This window comes from Orcinus orca, chromosome 5 (genome assembly GCF_937001465.1).
Source record: "Orcinus orca chromosome 5, mOrcOrc1.1, whole genome shotgun sequence".
In the NCBI taxonomy this organism is placed as follows: Eukaryota; Metazoa; Chordata; class Mammalia; order Artiodactyla; family Delphinidae; genus Orcinus; species Orcinus orca.
The window spans coordinates 94826660-94847522 of record NC_064563.1 but is presented as its reverse complement, the minus strand read 5'-3'; the positions used below and the strand labels follow the sequence as shown (position 1 = coordinate 94847522).

Sequence of the window (20863 nt, the reverse complement as noted above, 5' to 3'; positions counted from 1 at the left end):
CAGCTGTGAACTCATGACCTTACTCTGTTCTTCCATAACTAGACAAGCAAAATTTCACTTCATTTTAGGTCATTGGCTTAGCATTTCACAATTAATTGATCCAAGAGAAGAAAGTATTTTTATTTCTAATAATTTTCAGGCACATGAGCATGAAGCAGTACACCTTTGTCCTTTGTCCCTAGTAACTTTTATTTATTAATTTTGAATATCTCTAGTGTATCTAAACTGGTTTTGAAGATGATTTAGGACCATCTATGAAAATACTTTGGTTCCTTCAAAAAGCTTTTCTGTAAGTTAGCATGTATGTATTAGGTATTTGTGATCTTTTTATAGCAATTTTGCCTTTTCCTAGTCGAATATGTGAACTTTCTAACCATAACAACTATGGATTTTATAGACTTTAGTTATATATTTTTTCAATTATTAGTGTACTGTATATTGAAATTCTAAACCTTTATGGCCCACCTATAAGAGTGAGGAGTGGGCTTCCCTGGTGGTGCAGTGGTTGAGCGTCCGCCTGCCGATGCAGGGGACACGGGTTCATGCCCTGGTCCAGGAAGATCCCACATGCCGCGGAGCGGCTGGGCCCGTGAGCCATGGCCGCTGAGCCTGCGTGTCTGGAGCCTGTGCTCCGCAACGGGAGAGGCCACAACAGTGAGAGGCCCGTGTACCGCAAAAAAAAAAAAAAAGTGAGGAGTGTTTGCACTCTTTCTCCAGCTCTTGTGTTCCTTTTTAGAACCTGAACTCCCTATAGTAATCTCATTGGAAAAATGTTTTATTTAAAGATAGAGTAATATACTTTCTGCTCCTCGGTTTGTTTATCTGATAAATGTTTACTATGTGCAAAGTGTTAGACACTGTCAAGGTCACGATGTGGTAATAGAAGGCAAACTAATTAGGTAGAATAAAGGTAGATAAATAAACCTCATTAAGAGTTCTGAGGAGGATCTAAAATCCCAGGTAGGAATATCAGGGAAGACTACACAGAGGAGTAAATACAGAAGTCTGGAGAAGGCGAATACAGGCATACCTCATTTTATTGTGCTTTGCAGATATTGCATGTTTTACACATTGAAGGCGAGACAACCCTATGTCGAGTAAGTTTATCAGCATCATTTTTTTCCAACAGCAGTTGCTCACGTTGTGTCTCTTTGTCACATTTTTGTAATTCTTGCAATATTTCAAACTTTTCCATTATTATTGTATTCATCATAATGATCTGTGGTCAGTGATCTTTGATGTTATTATTATAAAAAGTTTATGACTTGTTGAAGGCTCAGATGTTGGTTAGCATTTTTTAGCAATAAAAAAATATTAAGGCATGTACATTTTTTTAGGCGTAATGCTGTTGCACACTTAATAGACTACAGTATAGTGTAAACATACTTTTATATTCACTGGGAAAACAAAAAATTTGTGCAACTTGCTTTATTATGTTGATATTTGCTGTATTCAGGTGGACTGGATCCAAATCCACAATATCTTCAAGGAATGCCCATCCTTTTGCCATTTGGATGGGATGTTTATGAGGGTAAAATGGGAAATTTTGGTCGCAAGCTAGATGTAAGAGGGTCTTGAAAGTCACAGTGAGTTTACTTTTTTTTTCTTAAAGGCAGATAAACCACTGAAATTTTTGAGTAGACAATATAAATGGGATGGATTGGAAGGGAAAAGAGGTAGGCATTGGAAAGTTTGGTTTGGGGGGCTTTAGCATACATATCCTAGGTAAGAAGAAATTTGTTTTTCTAATAGGATTTGAGAGTTGTAAATAGGACCATCGTGGGAGACATTATGAAGGTTATACCCTGTCTGGATGTATCTTAAAATATTTTGGATTGAGGTATCCAACTCACAAAATCAAATAAATCTTCTCCCAGTTTGCAAGGCAAAAATTAATGGATACTCACTTTTAAGGATTCCTTCAATGATTTTCTCAAATGTCTGATGCCTACTACTATTTAGCCTGTGTGTGTGTGTTTCTGTGTGTTTTTAGTGATTGTAAATTTAGCTTTCACTCTGTTTCTCAAAGAATACAAATCCTGTCTTATCGCTTGAACCAAACTACTAATGTGTAGAATTTAGCAACAGATTGAACTTGTGTTGGGGATGTAGAAGGAATCATAAGAGGGAAAGAAGCGGTGGGGGGGTGTTGAAAAGGAAGTCAGAGGTAGGTTTTTAATTTAAGTGTAGATGTTTAGATAATCCTACTACCATATGTAGAGAGATGTAGTAGAAACTGATTTATGGGAGGGGAAGGTGAAGTTTGGGGTGGATTGGATTTGAAATGCAGAGAGTATCCATGTGATTATGTATAGGATGCATTTATGAATTTGATGTGAGTTTGGAAGAGATTCCAGTTGAAGATGGGTATAGCTTAAGAGAGGGGTGGAGCTGAAACTTTGAAAATTGGTGAAAGTAGAAAATATGGCTAAGACAGAACCTCTGAAAACACCTACCTACTTGTTAAGAGACGTCTAAAGGAAAGAAGAACAATCAGGTCTTTAGTGGGAAGAGCAATATAGTGCTAAGGAAGATGGGAAAGAGTTTTCAAGAAAAATAGAGACATTTAATGCTTAAAAAAGGTGTTTGGGGAGACTTCCCTGGCTGTCCAGTGGTTAAGACTTTGCTTTCCAGTGCAGGGGGTGCAGGTTCGATCCCTGGTTGGGGAGCTAAGATCCCATATGCCATGTGGCCAAAAAACCAAAACATAAAACAGAAGCAGTATTGTAACAAATTCAATAAAGACTTTTAAAAAAAATGGTCCACATCCAAAAAAAAAAATCTTTTTTTTAAAAAAAAAAGGGTGTTTGGGTTAGGTGATCCATGGGTCCTTTGGAGAAAGCAGTTTTAAAAATAATTAATTCAGGACTTCCCTGGTGGCACAGTGGTTGAGAGTCCTCCTGCCGATGCAGGGGACACGGGTTCGAGCCCTGGCCTGGGAAGATCCCACATACCGTAGAGCAGCTGAGCCCGTGTGCCACAACTACTGAGCCTGTGCTCTAGAGCCAGTGAGCCACAACTACTGAAGCCCGTGTGCCTAGAGCCCGTGTGCCTAGAGCCCGTGCTCCACAACAAGAGAGGCCACCACAGTGAGAAGCCTGCGCACCACAACGAAGATCCAACACAGCCAAAAATTAATTAATTAATGTATAAAAATAAATAAATGGGGTTTTCTTTCAAAAAAAATAATTCATTTTATTGATGTATAGTTGATTTACAACATTATATTGTACAACATAGTGATTCAGTATTTTATACATTATACTCCATTCGAATTTATCTTAAAATATTAGCTGTATTCCCTGTGCTGTACAATATATTCTTGTAGCTTGTTTATTTTATACATAATATTTGTGCCTCTTAATCCCCTACCCTTACCTTGCCCCTCCTCCCCCTTTCCCTCTCACCAGTGGTAACCACTAGTTTGTTCTCTGTATTTATAATTATGTTTCTGTTTTGTCATATTCATTTATATTCATTTGTTTTATTTTTTAGATTCCACATAGACGTGATAATATACAATATTTATCTTTCTCTGTCTGACTTATTTCACTAAGCATAATACTCTCTAGGTCCATCCATGTTGTTACAAATGGCAGAATTTCATTCTTTTTTATGGCTGAATAGTATTCCATTGTGTGTGTGTGTGTGTGTGTGTGTGTGTGTGTGTGTGTGTGTGTGTGTACACATATATATATACACACATATATACCACATCTTCTTTATTCATCTGTTGATGGACACTTAGGTTGCTTTCATACCTTGGCTATTATAAATAATGCTGCTATGAATATTGGGGTGCAGATATCTTTTCGAATTAGTGTTTTTATTTTCTTGGGATGTATTCTCAGGATTGGAATTGCTGGGTCATATGGTAGTTCTAGTTTTAGTCTTTTGAGGAACCTTCATACTGTTTTCTGTAGTGGCTGCACCAATTTACACTCCCACTAACAGTGTACCAGGGTTCCTTTTTGTCCATATCCTCGCCAACATTTGTTATTTGTAGACTTTTTGGTGATAGCCATTCTGATACTGTGGTTTTGATTTACATTTGGAGAAGCAGTTTTTGTAGAGTAGTCAAGGAAGAAGCCAAGTTGTGTATATGTTTTCAATATTCCCCCTTTCATTTCCACTTTCTTGATTCTATTTTTAGCTGAAACTATGTTGAGCCACTGTCTTCGTGGAGTAATCTATAATGACTCAAAGCCACTCCCTGGGAGCATAGAATTCATCTTCTATAAATATAGTTTTAATATTCTTTTCTTTAAATGTGTTACCTAAGACTGTTTCAAATCAGATCTTATCCAGATGCTAATATTATTTCCTCAGATACACTAAGTGTGACTTTCTTTAAAATATCATCAGCAAACATACTTCCTAAATGCCTCACCCGTAGGACTTACATTTATTATAATTGGCATTACAGAGGGGTAAGTGAATTCCCTGTCATTGCCAGTTCTTCTTTTACTCTAAGTACACTGGTACTTTTAGAAAGGCCTACTGTTTTAATAAAGATCCTGTAGAAAGCTCTTTGGATTAGTAGGGCCACCTGCACATGAAATTTCTAGGTTAGAATCAGATACATAGCCACTTTTGTTTCCATCTGCAGAGAATAGTTGTAAGGGTATAAAAGACTCACCCTAAGTAGTAATAATGATTATAATTTTAAAGAACTGCAGTAGTTATTATTTGCATTTCATGTGCTAATTTCTGTATGTGTGTGTGTATTTTTTTCTTATCTTCACAATGACTCTTAGATGTAGGTATCATTACTCTCATATTATATATATGAGAGAACTGAGGCTCAGAACATTTAAATAAATTGTCTGAGCTTCTTGAGTGATTGAAGACAGAGCCAGGATTCAAATCAGCTCGTTCTGACTTTCAAAGACCATGTTCTCTATATGGCCCATGCAAATTAATGATGTAAATATTTGAAATTTGAGCTTTAACAACCTTGATGGCAACTACTTGGTCCAGTGGAGCCCAATTGGAGCCCAATGCCTTATTACTTTCTTACCTTTTCCTTCCAACTAGGGATGAATAGTTTCATTTGCTTAAACATATCGCCATTCTCTACTGTTGATTGTCAGGCTCTCTTCTGTATATTTAATTCCCTTATTTATTTAATCTTCACATCAACTATTTGAAAGGTAGATGTATTTCCCCCTCAACGTTTTATTTTGAAACTTCAAACATATAGCATATGTTTATACTCACCACCTAGATTTAACCATTAACATTTTACTATACTTATTTTATTACATACCTATAATCTGTGCATCCATCATCAGTTCAATTTCTTTTTGATGCATTTAAAAGACATCACTGCAAATCCCCTAATTACTTCAGCATGTATATTACTGATTGTAGCTCAGTATTTATGTACAAGTCTTTTCTTTTGATGTAAAATTTACATTCAGTGAAATACACAAATCTTAAACATATATTTTCTGGATTTTGATAATCTCATATATGTACCTGTATAACCCAAATACTTATGAAGATATAAAACATTACTATTGGTAGGTGTCTCTCTTTACTCCCATTTTGTACCTGAGGAAACTGAAACACAGAGCAATTAAGTAATCTTCCCTAGGTCATACTGCTAATAGGGGCAGAGCTGGAATTCAAGCAGTCTGGCTGCAGGGTTTGTGCTCTTAACCACACCACCATACTGCCTGTGGGTTATCCTCACATGTTCAGGTATCCTTTTACATTCATGTGTACAAATGTAATTTTGTTTTTAACATAAGTGTGTAGACACAGAAGTAGTATGCTTAGGATTAGTGAGTGTAGAAATGCTGTTCTAGAGATGCATTGGTTTCTTACAAGAGGTTTATGGCAAGAGAAACTAAGAGGGAAAGAAGTACCCTTCATCAAAATACTATGGTGAATCTCTGTGTAATAATTGTGTCTTAATTGCCATCCTTGATGAATGTTTCCACATATAAAGTAACAATATTTTAAAGACAACACTGAGGTTCAGAAAAATCCTAAAGTGCCACTTGAAACAGTTAAAGGTAAATAATGTTCAGGATAGTTTTGTATTAAGCATATTTTGGCTCTGTTATAATTATTAGAAAATTGTTCATCTATGTGTGATATATGTAGTACCACTTGCCTTGATACCTCAGACTCCAAAATAATATAATTAAACCAACTTGGGATTTATAGTTGTGACACTTGTAAAGTTTTTAGCAAAGAAACTGAATGTAATTCTTTGGCCTTTCCAAATAAATTACATAAAAATATGAATAAAGATTGGAATAAATGATATAAACTTTCTTTGTTTGTAATACTTAGGTGTACCATCCTTATGAGAAGAAATTGTGTTATCTTTCCTGCATTGTGTTCATACCACAAGCCGTATCTTAAATTTGACCAGTTCCCTTTGTTTACTATTCAGTTATAAAAAAGCACTGTCATATGTATTTAAAAAAAAAAACAAACCCTAAGTATTGCTCAAAAAGCAATTAAAAAACACATGTAGTTAACAGAACCTAGGCAGTCACTAGAGGGCAGAACAGTACTGTACTTTAGGCCTGATTTGACAATTTAAAAAATTGCTGAACATGGGAAAATATTGATACACAATTGAATAGAAATTTCTTTGTGGTCTTATTGTCTTGCTGTGAAATCCACTCACATGCTTATTACACTTGTATCAAAGGAGCTTTTCTGACAATTACAGAAAATTGATTACAATTAAATCATTGCTACTATATGCAGTACCCTGAAATAGAATTGCAGTATAGACTTTAGGTACGCGACATCATGAGAGAACATGTTTGAGACAGGTTTACTAGTACTCAGATGTAAGAACTCATTGAAATGTGGAGCTTTTGATCTTTCAGCTGAAATTTGTTGAATCACCAAAACTTTGAAATTACAGTTGTAAAAGCAATGAACTAACTCTGGCTCCTTTTTAAAAATGTTAAAATTTTGTCAAGTGCCTGTTCACGTAATTTCCTTTGTGTTTGAAATTTTCTGTCATTCTGATATAGTTTTATTCTGCTTTATTTTTTTCTGATAGATTTTTTTTAAATAAATGAAGCTCTGAAGTAAAGTATCCTAAGAGAGTAACCTCAGCAGTTCATTGTCTGAACAGATAGAAAGTTTTATCTTGAATGTGTGGTTTGAACTTTATTTTATAAAAACAGTTTGGATTTATATATGATTCATTTCTAATAGAGAACATAGGACATCAGAAAAGGCACTGGAGTTCGGAATCAGAAGATTTGGGGCCCCAATGATCATATTCTTGCTTGTGACCTTGGGCAAGTCACATTACCTCTCTGAAGTAACCAGTTTCTAAACTGAAGAATTAGAAAAATATTTCCTTATTTACAGCTGGGTTAATAGGAGAATCATGTTTGTATCTGTGTGTAGGTCTCCAAAGATGCTACCACATAAAGATGAATTTTAATAGATAAAGTTACAAGCTCAGAAAAACCTTAGAAATAACCTTGAAGTGGTCAGTTATATCATAAATTTAGTAACATGAATGCACCTATAATAGGAGTCAATAATACCAAAAATGTGGTTTCCAACCTAAAACCCAAGTTTGGATTGCTGACCTCTTCCCTGTCTCTGAGTGTCTCTCGTAACTCCTGACTCTTTGACTCCTCTCACTCTGTTCTGTCCTCTGTTTATTTCCATGTTCCCTCTCTCTGTGTTTCTCCTGACTGTCTTTGGTCTCTCTCTGTGTTTTTCTTGTCCCAGGCACCCTCAGGAAGACCCCAAGCCTCTAACGGTACCTGGTATCATCTCCAGCATGTTTGTAGATGTGGAGGAGTCACTGGGACATTGAGAAATACCAGAGGCGAATTGTTCTGCTGTAGTAAGTCAATCAGCATTTATTAAGTGACTACTGTTTACGGAGCACAGTTGATGGTGCTTTGGGCAAAGAAGAATGAGTTAGGGCATAGCTCAGAAGCAATAAACTTGTAAACACTTTTCAGTGGCTCTTGCAGGCTGGACACACATGCAAATGAAAACAACACCGAAGTACAAAGCTGACAAATAATTATATAAGTGAGTGTGTTGTATGTGTGCCAAAGAGGCCCAGAGTTAATGGAGTAGAGAAAAGCAGGTGGTATTAATCAGGTTTCCTGCATGAGTTTAAAATTAGGTTTTGAAGTATTATTGGAAGAAAGATGAGGAAAAAGAGGGTGGAAGTGAGTAATTTCTCACTTGGCAAGCCTGTTTGCTTGCTTGCGAACGAGTCCCTGATGGGAGGGCAGTGAAATGAGAATGCTGTGTTTCAGCCTACCAGCAGCTAACTTTCCTTAAACTTCCAGTCCTAGAGGAAGTCAAGTTATGAAAAGAAGTACAGCCAAATTGAGAATTTCCATAAACATACTTGGTATCTGTTGCCAGTTTTAGAATTTATAGAGTTTAACAGTAAATTGTGATTATGAAGTAATAATGAGGTACTGTGACATAAAGTTAATACAGACTGTCAGTATTAGAATATGATCTAGGGTTGCATTATAAATGCTAAGATGAATTAAAATAGTAAACTTCAGTATAACAAGTCAGTTTTGTGTTTATGTTGGAAATTTATCTGTGCTGTTGTATTTTAGATAGTCCTACCTACGGGCGCACCATGGTTTTCAGAGTTGGATATGGTTTGAATTCTACCGCTGCTAGCTATGTAATGTTGGGCAATCTATGTAACAGACATCTCAGTTTCCTCCTATGTAAAATGAAAATGTTTACCTCAGAGAGTTGCTCTGTGAATTAAAAGAGATAATTTTATAAAGTCCTGAGTGTGTGCTAGGTACTTGTTACTTGCAGATACTTAAAACGTACCTTTAAAATAGTTTGTTAAATATAGTGTTATTTCTGAGAGCTTTTTAAAAATAGAAGTAAACCTCATAGTATTTAGAAAATGCTATATATACAAGGAGTATTTATAACATGTGAATAAGATACAAAGAATAACATTAACATGAATAACTGAGTACCTACCACTAACTTAGGAAATAGAGCTATGCCTGGCCCAGATTCCATCACCTCTCTTTAACTACCACCACAATCCTGAATGTTGAGTTTATTAATTCCATGTTTTCCTTTATAGTTTTTCCCCACGTTTTATGTATCCCCTACATTAAGTTTTGCTTGTTTTTGAATTTTATATAAATATTAATACTATATGTTTTCTTTTGCAACACCTATTTTGCCACTCAGCATGTTTGAGAGATTCATCCTTTCTTATACCTGTAATTCATTTATGATCACAGTTGTATTTCATTGTATGAAAATACCACAATTTATTTATCCACTTTCTTTGGATGGCTATTTAGATTGTCTCCAGTTTTTGTTATGGGAGATAAAACTGCAAAGGAAAAAGTCTTGAGAGTCCTATTCATGCCTCTTTATGCACTCTAGGATATATGTTCATGGGTAGAAATGCTACGTCAACCCAACCTCAAACTCTGTAGGATCATGGCAAATGGATTTACATAGAACTTGTTACATCTTAATCCTCCCTCTAGCTGAGTATAAGTGTTCTCATTCTATATCTCTTATATAGTTCTTTAAAATGACTAGATTTTTAAAAAAATAATTTTGTAAATTGCCTGTAACACCATTTTAGCAATAATCCTGATGACCTTTTAAAAATTAGTTTCATCCTTTGCAGCAGCTGCTTGTTATTTCTTAGTTTTCCAGTTGTCACTCACACCTTTTCTCAAACCCAGTTAAGTCCAGACATCCTGAAATAGCTGGGTATGTTTGCTAGCTAAGTGTTTTCTCCCAGGAAAACTACATCATAATAATGTAATGTTCTCATGTTAAACGAAAGTTGTCAGCTATTCCTGCCTTCTAAAGATAGTTTGGGCAGAGAAATGTACACATCTTTTACTGATTTCTTTTTTCCTTAATTTGAATTGAGATAGAGAAGGAGTGACCTACAGAGGACTGTTTGCAACCTGTGTTTTGTTCTGTGTTGCAAAAGTCCCAAAAGCTCGAGTAAATGACAACTTCTATTTGCCACTCTTTCCCCTTTTCTGTCCTTCACCTACTTCTGTTTTTCTCAGCCATTGGTTCTTTTGGTATCTGATTATACTTGCACAATCCATTCCAATTTTCATATCACAGTTCCTCCTAACTTGGTACTTTGTACTTGATGGTCTGTGATTTTAGTTGACTGACTTCAGTGTTTTGCCTGTTGTCAAACTTGGTACCACTATCTACCACATTCATTTTCTGAGGTTTTCCAGGGGAGTCTTCCAGGTTCTGGTGTAGTGCCTAGTACTTATTAATCAATTGATGTTTATTGAATGAAGAAAGGAAAGACGTAAATGTAGTAAGGACGGAAATGCCTTTTCCCAGCTCAGCAATAATAATTACCCTAAAAGCAGTGGGCAAAAATCATGCATACTATAAACAGTTCTGCCTGTGGGTAGCTTTGTAAACCATAAGTAGTCATTTCTTCTTGAGCTTCACTCTGGGTTTTTGCAAAATGAGAGTGGTAGAACAGTGATCTGTAAGAACCCTTTTGACTCCAACCTTTTTGTATTTTATCTTCAATGGAAATGAAATACAGTTTCTCATGGGATGTCTGGGCACCACTACCAAAACCTGAATCCATCTACCTTACCGGGCTATGTCACAGCAACCTGCCAGTTACTGTCTCTCATAACCGTAGCAAGTGGGGCATACATCGAACTTCCCTTCATGTTATTTAGCTTTGATTTGTTCTGGGGAAAGAATAGATTTATCTTTCTTTGAGAAAGGATAATGAATTTAATGAATTCCTTTGGCTTCTCAATTTCTTTCACCAGGCAGCCCAGGCATTGTTCAGCGCAAAACCTTGAGTCCTGGCCTCTTCCTCCCCCGCCCCCCCCCACCAGCCCCTCAGCTGTGAGTGGGGCAGTGCATCCTCCCTTTGCTACTTGCTGTACCACCTAGCTCCATGTCTCCTTTCACTTGCCAGCTACCATCTTTGAGTCAGTGTTGGTTTTAACTTTCGGTTTTAACTGTTGTGGATCCTTGAAGTCTATGGGTCTGTCTTTATCTGGTGCTAAAGGCAAGTTGCCCGTTCCTTTCTCCTGTGGTTTCTCTGCTAGGAACTCCTCAACCCAAGGTAAATGGCGAGTGAGACCTGAACTCCTTCGCTCGCTGCCTTCCTATAGCTGTTGCAGGGACTCTCACTCTAAGATAGATTTGTGCTCTAACCCCTTTCAAGGAGTTATCTGACTCTTCGGATTTGCACATGACTAGTGTTTCCTGAACCTGTTACTTGTCCAGAATTCATTTTGTGAGTACCGCTGAACTCTGGATTAGAGGCAAAAGAAGCCAGAGAGCAGACTACATGGGGCAAGGGCCACAAACTGTCTTAACTTTCTGTAAATTGTAAACACTGCCCAATCACTCCTGAGGGTCCTGGCCAGAGAGCTGTCTATCTGAGCATTAACCAAGATTAAGGAGGCTCTTTCTTTCATTAAGGGACACAGAATAATCGAATCTTGTCAAGATATTATGGATCTGCTTTGTGAAAAATCCCATGGAAGTCAGGCAAATTTTAGGTTAATAAGAGAGTAAGGCAAGCGAAAAGTTTTGTAACTAAAAAAACAAATGAAAAAGGGAGAAAACTTTTAAAATGAGGATCTATTTTTAATAACATTAACTTAATTCTAAATGGGATTTAAAAAATCTTTTTAGGTTTTTTTTGTTTTTAATGTTAAAGTACTCAGTGAAAGACCAGTCGTTAACCTCCAAACTCACCTCCAGCCTCAGTACACACGAAACACTGGAGATTTACTGTGCAATCCTGCCATGAGGACCCAGAATCCAGGCTACCGGTGATAATTCACTCCTCCTAACCGCTTCCTTCACAGAACTCTACAAAACCATATTACACCAAATGTTCTGTTCTGAAAGAAGCAGTTAATACCATCCTATCTCTAGAGCAGATTACTGTTTGTTCCTCAGGAATACATGGAGAGAAACATCCTTTTATGCTCACTCTAACTGCCTTTATATTGTGACTTTGGTTAATGTAAAAGGCTTGACCTATTAAATGTTCACATTAATATTTTAACTTATCAGTTATAAGTTTCTTTTGTAATACTAATTCACTTAGTATTTTAATTTAGACAGACTTGAAAGTGCGTCTGAAAACCTAGTCATTTAGTATTTTAGTTTAATGTCTTTTGAAAAAGAACCATATATTCTCTAATGACTAAGTTGCAGCAAATATTAAAAATGCACCATTGTGTTAATAAGTTGGATCATGTTTAAATACAGTAGAAAATTTATAAATATATATAAACAAGTGATACAAAATTTTCCTTTGGTAGAAACTAGGAAATGCATTTATTACAGATTTTCCACTGAATGGTATTAACTTGGAAGAGGAATTTTTAAATGCTAAATTTTGAACTGCACATTTAATTTTTACTCTTGGTTTATATTTTTTATACGGCAAAGATAGTAATACATACAACAGTAAGGTCAAAGTTGAGCTTTATGTAATTACTCATGTAATTATACAAAATACAGATTTATCTGTATTACTAAAAAGCATCTTTTTTAAAATAGTTCTGAATAACTTCATTCAAATTTAGGTGTTGCTAGAATAGCAATATTCATTTTGTGTGGGAGTTTGTATCTGGATAAGAAAACAGTGAAATGTTCAAATGGGTCTGTAATTTTGAGGAAAAAGAAGTGAGGAATGAGTCTGTTTTCCTGAAGTTAATTTCCATTCATTATCTTAGTTGCAAAATCTACATTTCTGAAAGGCTGACTAGGTTGTATTAAATCTGAATAATAAATCACTGATTCTTTTCTTTCTTTTTTTTTTTTTTGCGGTACACGGGCCTCTCACTGCTGTGGCCTCTCCCGTTGCGGAGCACAGGCTCCGGACGCACAGGCCCAGCGGCCATGGCTCATGGGCCCAGCTGCTTCACGGCATGTGGGACCTTCCCGGACCGGGCACGAACCCGTGTCCCCTGCATCGGCAGGCGGACTCTCAACCACTGCGCCACCAGGGAAGCCCCTCTTTTCTTTTTTTTAAAATAAAAGCAATAGAACAGAAAGCAGAGCAGCAGCACCTTAATACTGACAATTGTTTTGAGGGATTGGGACTCCTAGGAAGCTCACCCGGGCACCGTAATGTTAAAGATCACTAAATATGGTATTCTTCTGTGTCTGTGCCAGACTGTTTCCCCTGCAAAATCTCCCTCAGATTCTGTACATTTCTTTTGTGCTTTGCTGGCGGATACTTCACTCCCTTTCCCTGTGCTAGCCACACACGGTGTCTTGTTTGAATGATGGCATCATTGCTCTTTGGTTAAGGTCTGTTTTGCGCTTAGGAGAATCTTGGCTGCTGTTTTCATCCATTTATAATAATTTCTGTTACTTAGCCCTTACACTGGGTAGATGGCAGTGTTACTTTCTGTGAGTTTCAAGCTGCCCTGTAAACACAGGATTTGTGTTCGTCAATTAGTACCCTGTCAACTGTGAAGGACCTCTCTGGACCTAGGGAAGTCCGTGCCCTGGAACTCTCGAGTCAGAGAACGTCTAGATCTCAGTGCCAGGGCAAGAGTGAGTGAGTCTGATTTTTCACTGAATGGAATCATCCAGTCAGCTGTTCTCTCGAGATTAAAGCTCATCAAGACAGCCTTTCTTCTGCTCTTACTGGAGCTTACTCAAGGATTGTTTCTTTTTCCTTCAAACTTTAAAAAATGTGCCAGAGATTTTTTTGGTGGGTCTGTGTAAAATTATTTGCATTTAAATAATTTCAAAGACAGTTTTCGTTCAGAGGTTCTGGCTCTTTTACTCTTTGTACCTAGTAAGGATGGTGAAATCGCAGTGGGGTTGCGTTCTCCTGTTTCTCCCTTTACATTTTTCTGGGGACTTCAAAGACCCATAGGGATACCCACCCTTCCTCATCCCCCTCCTCCATTTAGAGTTTACAATTATGAGTAGGATGAACCTGGACCAGTTTATCTTACAGGATTTAAGCCTATCATTTTCAATGGGGGACTCTGTGTAAGACTCACTGTCTGTGGTTAAGAGGCTACCGATGATGGTGCTGTGGATGTGTCTGTAGTGGAGGTAAAACGATAAGAGGCTAAGAGTAACAGATGTAAAATAATCATTCAAGCCAATAACAGAAGAGGGTCACAAGGAAGTTTATATCTCATGCTGTAGGGAACTAAGAAATTTGGAGGAAGGGGCTGTTATTTCCACCTGCATGGAGAGGAAGAGAGAAAGGGGCATTTTAAATAAGGGATCCCTGGGCAAATAAAAAGAGGCAAGGAAGTACTCAAACGCAGGAAGCTGGGCCTTGAATACACCTTCTGGGGTATTGGATACAGAGAAAGGCAATGGAAGTTTGGGGCCAGATTTTGGCGAGAGTTGGGGTGAGGCAGGGAGGGCACAAAAAATGATGTGGAATGCCTATCTGAGGAATTAAATTCTGGGACTAGACTGTGAAGTCCCACAGAGTTTGGATTCAGAGAATGAAAGGCTTAAAGCATGACTCTGAATAAATCTACTGATACAGATTAGTTTGGAAATGGAGATGATCACTTAGAAGTTACGTAAGCATCTCTTGGGGTGAGGGGTGCCAGAGGGCTTGAAAAAAAAAAGAAAATACATCCTGTCATGCTGTTTTTTTACAAGTAAATATTTAAGGCAGCATATGTGAGGCATTCTAAAAGGGATTTTCTGTACTATCTGTTTCCATTCTTACCATCCTGTGAAGTAGCTACTAGCCTACTTTTATAGATGAGTGAACAGAGAGGCCCTTAAATTAGACAACTGGTAGTGGTAAAAATTCATAGCCAGGCCTATCTGGCTGCCAAGTCCAAGCCTTTCCTACTCCCTTGCTCTGACTCATGAACCATGAAATGGGGAACAGATGAACTTTTTATTCCTTAGTTGATTTGTCATAGACTCCTTTCTTAGGAATTATTAAATGGATCCAAATTAGGATGATATTCATATACACATAATTGTATGTATGTCAGTACACCTGAATTTGAGTTTGATAAAGGTGTTATATGTTAGACTTAGCTATTTCTCAATCACAGCATTTGAGAAAAATGCTCTTTTCTGATAATTTAGAGAAAAATGTCAATTGACAAAATTTGGGTCAGTGATATAGTTTATATCAATTTAGAATAAATAGGAAGAGATATTTCCTACCAAGTAGTAATTTTGGTGTATAGTGAATGAAATCAGTGTCCCAGTTTCCTAGAATAAAATTTATAGGATAAACTGGAACAGTTGTTTAGAAAAGAATGTTTTGGTTAATTTTTCTTACTCATTGAAAGCTAGAGAAGTTTTAATATTTGTAAATAAAATCATTGTAGAAATGTTAGTACACAACTGAATTTCTTATTAATAGTAAGTGAAGCTTATTTTTTAATGGGAAGATGAGCTTGGTGTCATCACTCTAATGATTAACACTTATTTCACAGTTTTAAATATTTATAGTATGTAGAAGAGGTGGGAGGTTTGAAGAAGTATGTGGTACAGACATCTAGTGAATTGCCCACTACCAACACCAACAACCGCTCCACCTCCTGCCTAAGACATTCTGGAAGGTTGTTTTTTTGTTTGTTTGTTTTTGTTTTTTAAGCTGATGTTTGCTTGTTTATATAATTCCTGGCTTTTTCTAAAAGGTTACCCCCTCCTGGCCCATGTGGTCAATCAAGGAATATCGGTTAGTTGCTTTCTAGTTAAATGAGATTTACATATATATTTCATTTGCTGTTTCATCCTCCAGCTGTGCTAAGTGGAGGCTTTTTTTTTGGGTGGGGGAATCCTAATTTTTCTCTCTGTATAACCTGCATTTCATTCAGCAGAAATAGTTCTAGGTTCACAGACAAGAAGCGGCTGTCTGAAATATGTTCATTGACTCCGCTGAGTGTCTACAGTTGCCCAACAAAAAGTTCTTTGATTTGGGTAGTATAAAGAAATAAAAATAAGCATTCAGATTAGGTTTTGGCTGCTGTAATAAGAACTTCTGTCTGTAACTTGAAGTCTTGAAATTCATATGTAGTGTAATCTCATATTAAAATTTGGACAAATTTGAGTGTAAACACCAATGAGACTGTTAATAAGAAGTCTTAAGTGATAATATGCTTACTATTTTTCTCTTGAATTATTTCTTTGACCCTCAAAGGAAAACATTGAATCTTCATCTCAAGGTTGACATGACAAGGGATATATCTCAATACTGTTCACAAGATGGAAGAAAACTGTAATTTTGTGTGTGTGCTGTTTGGTAAAAAAGCGATGAATGCTCTAGTTCACCAGAGAAAATCGATCCAAAGAATGAAATGGACAAAACCGGAAACAATATATATTGAGAATGATATCCCCAAAGACTTTTAGGAACTGTAAAATTGAGTGCAGTGGTGTAAAACTATTCACACATCTTATTAGATCCATCTCGGACTGCAAACTGATTGTCTACTTGAGAGACTTGCTGTAAATACTTAGGGAGAAAGAGTGTTGATAAGTCTCTGGCATAACTAAATATTCACAATGGAAGAGTGTATTAAAAGAATAAATTGTATTTCAATTAGAAATCCAGGTTACTTTTATGATTCTGTTTTCTGAGATCCTTGTCTTGAAAATCATATATCTTCAAAGTTTTCACTTGTGACTGTTCATCCCTGATAGGCACAGAAAAATTAACATGGTTGGGAAAAGCTCTAAACACCAAATTATGACCATTGACAAAACTCATTATTAAAACGTGGCAAATTGGAAATGCTGCCTCCTGCCTGATGACTTTTAGATGAAATGTAATCTTATGTCTGGAATGTTGAATTGAGACGTAGAGCAGATGTCTTAGAGTTATTTATGTGAAACCTTAAGGATCTCTTCAGCTTAGCTCCTCAAGTGTAAAATAAGTGCATTAATTATTTTATGTATTCTTACATAATTCTTAGTTCAGGTTATATAAGAAAGATTGTTCTTATTCTGAAATTACAATTTGAAAAGTAAGTATTGGGAAGATTTGACCTATTAGTAGAAAGGTCCTAGCTACTTTATAGAGACATATGATGCAAAATGGTATTTTAAGTTAAAGAAGATCTAGGATAATATGATTGCAGTTTTCAAGCATAGTTGAATGTGGCATTTCATGGAAAAAACCTAGGTTGAAAATGTTGTGTAGTCCAGGTAAAAACTTCATGGAACATTTACAGTGTTTTTGAATTTGTGATGTGCTGTACTGTCACTAGTTCCTTGAGATAGGATATACCCTCAGTGTAAGGTGTGAATCATTTAGAGGTTGAAGTAGGGGGTGGTGTAAAAAGCAGCTACACAGTGGAAGAATAGAGACAATGGTATTTTTTTTTTTTTACTAAGTTCTGTCGTCTGTTGGAATATGGTATGGTGAGTTAATCAAACCTCTCCAAGATAATATTATGATCTTATGAATTTTCTCATAGGTCTGAATTCCTTTTTAGTTCTCATATATTGTTTTGCCTTTTTTTCAAGATGGTTGGCAAGGCAGTGGATGCATTTGTTTTGAATGTTGAATGGCTGTTGATCATTTTAATGAAACAAATTTAACGACGTGAATTTTTTTTTAAATTTATTTATTTTTATTTTTGGCTGTGTTGCGTCTTTGTTGCTGTGTGCGGGCTTTCTCTAGTTGCAGCGAGTAGGGGCTACTCTTCGTTGCTGTGCGCAGGCTTCTCATTGCGGTGGCTTCTCTTGTTGTGGAGCATGGGTTCCAGCTGCATAGGTTTCAGTAGTTGTGGCACGCGGGCTCAGTAGTTGTGGCTCGTGGGCTCTAGAGCGTAGGCTCAGTAGTTGTGGCGCACGGGCTTAGTTGCTCCGCAGCATGTGGGATCTTCCCGGACCAGGGCTCAAACCCATGTACCCTGCATTGGCAGGTGGGTTCTTAACCACTGCGCCACCAGGAAAGCACAATGACATGAAATTTAATGAAAATAAATTTTTATACTTTGTGGAAAGTGTCAATGATTTGCTTTCTTGTTTTAAAAAATATAAAATGAATAAACTTTTAGTTATTATTATATGTTGCCTTTTCAACTTCCTCAGTGATGAATGAAAATGAAAAATTAATCCCAGGGATGACTTTGTTACTAGTCCCAGCTCTTTCACCTTGAGCAAGTTCTGGGACCTTGAGCAAATTTCTTCATTTGGACCTGAATTTCCTCCTCTTTCACGGTTGAACGGATAATCTTTAAAGTTTGTTCTAACTCTAGAAATCTGTGATTTTGAATGAAGAACAAAGTAGGAATTCGAAATAAGTATGAGTATTCCTAAATCAGGTTATTGAGGTTAATAAGAGAAGGAGTTCCACATTCATTATGTTTTTAGCAGAATTTTGATGAGGAAGAAAAGAGCAAGTTGGTAGAGAAAATATTCCTTACAGAAGTGATGCAAGGAGTTACATAGTAACACAACTTTGTGTGGGATTCAGTAACAGTGAGATTTGTTTGATTCAAGAAAAGGTTTTTCTTGGAGTAAGATAGTGAGTTTTTATATCCTGTCAAAAAGTTCAATTTCTGATAAAATGGCCATTTAAAATCTGTTTATAATAAACTTTTATTCTACATTTCTTTCAAACCCCCAGCATTTTTGCTTCATTACCCATCCATTCCCCACCTCTCCAAACCATAAGAATTGTTTTATTCATTTCCTCTTTAACTGAGTTGTGTAGTTTCTTCCCCAAATTAAGAGTATAGCCAAAAGTTTAAAAATTGTCAGGCTGTTGGAGAAAGAAGATTAAGATTAAGATCAAAGTGTGTCTCCTTTATAATAAGATTTTCCTTTTTACAAATTGTTCTTTGATAAGAGAACAGATTATTAGTAAGACCTATTTCAAAATTTTTTCTTAGAAATATCTCTTACTCAGGATGTTTGTCTACTGTATATTTTTTCAAAATTTAGTGTAACATATTACATGCAGAATTACTTTCAAAATTAAGAAGCCTATTTGATAGAAATGCATTTCTTAATATCTAAACATGTAGACCTTTTTTCATTTGATAGTTTATTTTCATCTAGAACAGTGAAAAGTCTCATAGAACAGTGTCTGTAGAAGAGGAGCTGTCTTCAGTGATAGCCTTCAAGTGTTTCATTTATGTTGGAGGGTAGAAATGAACTACTTTTTACAGAGGGGTGTGACCACAAAAGTAAAGTTAATTCTTCTCCCTTTCGAAAAAATAAAGTGCATTCAAGCTTACATATGATGTATTTTGACCGAAACCATTAATAATACTTACGGAGATACATTTTTCAAGGGAAAAGAGCCTGTAAGTAGATCATCTATAATTGCCTTAAAAGTTGGAAACAAGTGTTACAGGAGCCTGAAAATGAGGCATTCAGATGTAAATATCTTTGAGAATTCTCAGACTGTGTAAGTAGCATTAAAAATGGTTCCTGTTGATTCTATTTGATTCTTTTAATACATGCCAGTAATACCTTTGATCCAGAAAAGGTGTATGTGAATGTTCTTCCAAACACATACATCATGTAATTCCTGAGTCATGGTCTCACTACCCTTTTAATTTTTCACAAATTAGTCTAAGTTTGTAGTAACATAAAAAGATCTCCTTTGTAATGATTTAAGTTATATCATTTTGGAAGTTTCAGACTGGAACCCTTTGCACCAGTAATGACTTTGGGACTCTTGACATTTAGCTGGATGACTGATCCCAGTGTATAGTTTGCCAAGTAAAGGGAAGACCTTGAGGCCTGCGATGTGTAGAATTGCTTTGACTCACTCTGGTCCTCTGGCAGCCGTTGCAGCCTGGCGGCAGCAACACCAAATCTATGCACTTGCACATTTGAAAGCTGCTTTTCTTAGGCTCCCACAGCAGTTTGTATAGAGGAGGAGCCAAAGTAAGATGTCGACAGAGGCTTTCTCAAAAGCAATTCACTTATAAGCTACAAAGAACCCCTTTTAGATTTGGTCCTATCACTACACTCCTCAGACTTCTGTTTAAAGCCTTTGCTGAAGACGTAATGTTAGAGACAGGCCAGATAGGTTTTGTTGTGTTGAAGTCTATTGTAGAGTGTTCTCAAGAAATAGAGCCTTAAAATAATGTAGAGCTAGATGGGCCTCTCCAGAGACAGATAGAGCAACCAGAGATTCAGAGGTTAGGTCATTTAGCCAAGGCATGCCCCTGCTTAGAGTCAGTATTTGAATCCACGTGTTTTTTTTTGTTTTTTTTTTCCCCCAGACTTTCACTTAGTGTGTATTTACTGTGTCAGGAATATGGCCCTATGAGTACTAAGGAATAAATATTAAAGTAGTAACAAAAAGGACACTTTTAACTGTAGATTAGAAGTTAAAGAGAAGTGTCACTTTCTCCAAATCTGACAGGAAGACCACAGATAAAAGTTTCAGACCCTGGAAACTGCAACTGATTCAGAGCTGAAAGAATGTGTGGTGTGTATATACTTACTTTTTGAGGTATGAGAGGTAAAAAATAGCAGTTTTGAGGGAAATCAGAGCTTTTCTTAAGTAATATGTTAGCCTGTGCACTTCTGTTTACCCTGCGAACTTCTGTTTCTCAACTATCACTTTTTGAGCACCTGTTGAGGAAATGGTATCTCCCCAGCTGTTGAAAGTTTAAGGACCATGCCAGTGGGGAGCAGAGGCAGAGAGGCAGCTCCTTCTACCCTCTCAGTAAACAATAACGGTTCCCACTTTAATAACTGCTGGGTCTGCTCCCTGGTCTCTTGGTCCCCTCTTCAAAATCACTGATGTAAATTTCTCCACAGAAGCTGCTTTGCGCCCATCCCGCTATATTTTCTTTGATGATTATGAAGAAACTCACAGCTCTAACACTCCTATTTGCCCTTCATGCACATCTGGGCAGCATTTACCATGTGGACCTTTTATTTT

General features: G+C 36.7%; 1 protein-coding gene across 15 annotated transcripts in view; it reads left to right on the top strand.

Moving 5' to 3' along the window:
* BBX (BBX high mobility group box domain containing) overlaps window positions 1-20863 on the top strand; it is a 280623-nt gene that overhangs the window by 134223 nt on the left and 125537 nt on the right. For 2 of the 15 annotated variants that reach the window (XM_033432229.2, XM_033432228.2), the window contains one exon: window positions 7726-7843. The exons of the other annotated variants lie outside the window; for them this stretch is intronic. The gene's annotated coding sequence lies outside the window, so the exon portion shown is untranslated. The remainder of the gene's footprint in view (window positions 1-7725; window positions 7844-20863) is intronic. 15 annotated transcript variants of the gene reach the window in all.